The following is a 1,006-nucleotide window of genomic DNA, read 5'->3' as shown; positions in this document are numbered from 1 at the left end:
ATATATGAATCTATAATTACTAACTGGAAATGGTGATTTGAAATAAGAATGGAATGCTTATAAGTTATCACATATGCAGACTACAAAGATGAAGTGAGGCATCATTGGCAGGCCGCCACCAACCATTTTACGAGCAAGTGCAACTACTTGTGCTCTTCTTGATCCAATTGTCAAATTATCTCGAAGACCCATGCTAGAATTATAATGTGCAGCAGTAGAGAAATTAAAGTTAAGTAAAATAAAATAAGGATTTTGCATATTCTTTAAAGAATTATTTTATAACCAGTCATATATAAATGTATGTACAGGCTGTACAGCAGTTTGTCCAGAGAGTTGGCATTTTATTTTGGTGAACCATACTTTTAAAATGCACTTACAGCTGCAGCTATAATTATTTTATCAAAGTAACTGAAGAAATTTGCAAATATAACTCAGATATATTGATATAGAAAACGAAAATTAGAAAATAAATTAACCAAAGCCAAGATTAAAGCAAAGCAAGGGGAGATGAGAAGAAAAGAATGGCAGCGAAGTGGTGGATCAGGACTTGCAGTGCAGAGAAGAAGTGGTCGCGTTGTGGTGTGATGGAAGCATCATGGTGCTGGTGCTACGGTGATGGGCAGAATGAGAAGAAGAGTTTGGTGGCGCAGTTGAGAATAGGGGACGGCGGCACAATAGCAAAGAGTAGAAGCCCGTGCAGATAGCAAAAAGAGTTTTTGACGTTTTTAAATAATTTAAAAGAAGAGACCAAGATTCGAACTTCCGGATCTAAAACTCTAATACCATATTTTAAAACCACTCATCCCAAAAGCATAATTTGACAGGATGATGTAACACTAATAACCATATCTCTAATACTTTCTAAACTTTCATTGTGCACATTGTATGCTTAGGTCATTGGTTCCCTATAGATATTTGTGTTGATAACAAAATTTAAGAATATTTTAATTGGCTATAACAAAATTTAGGTGTATTTTTGGTATTTATTCAAATATTAGTTATAAAA

This window comes from Arachis ipaensis, chromosome B01, assembly GCF_000816755.2.
Source record: "Arachis ipaensis cultivar K30076 chromosome B01, Araip1.1, whole genome shotgun sequence".
NCBI lineage: Eukaryota > Viridiplantae > Streptophyta > Magnoliopsida > Fabales > Fabaceae > Arachis > Arachis ipaensis.
Note: the sequence above shows the minus strand (reverse complement) of the source record.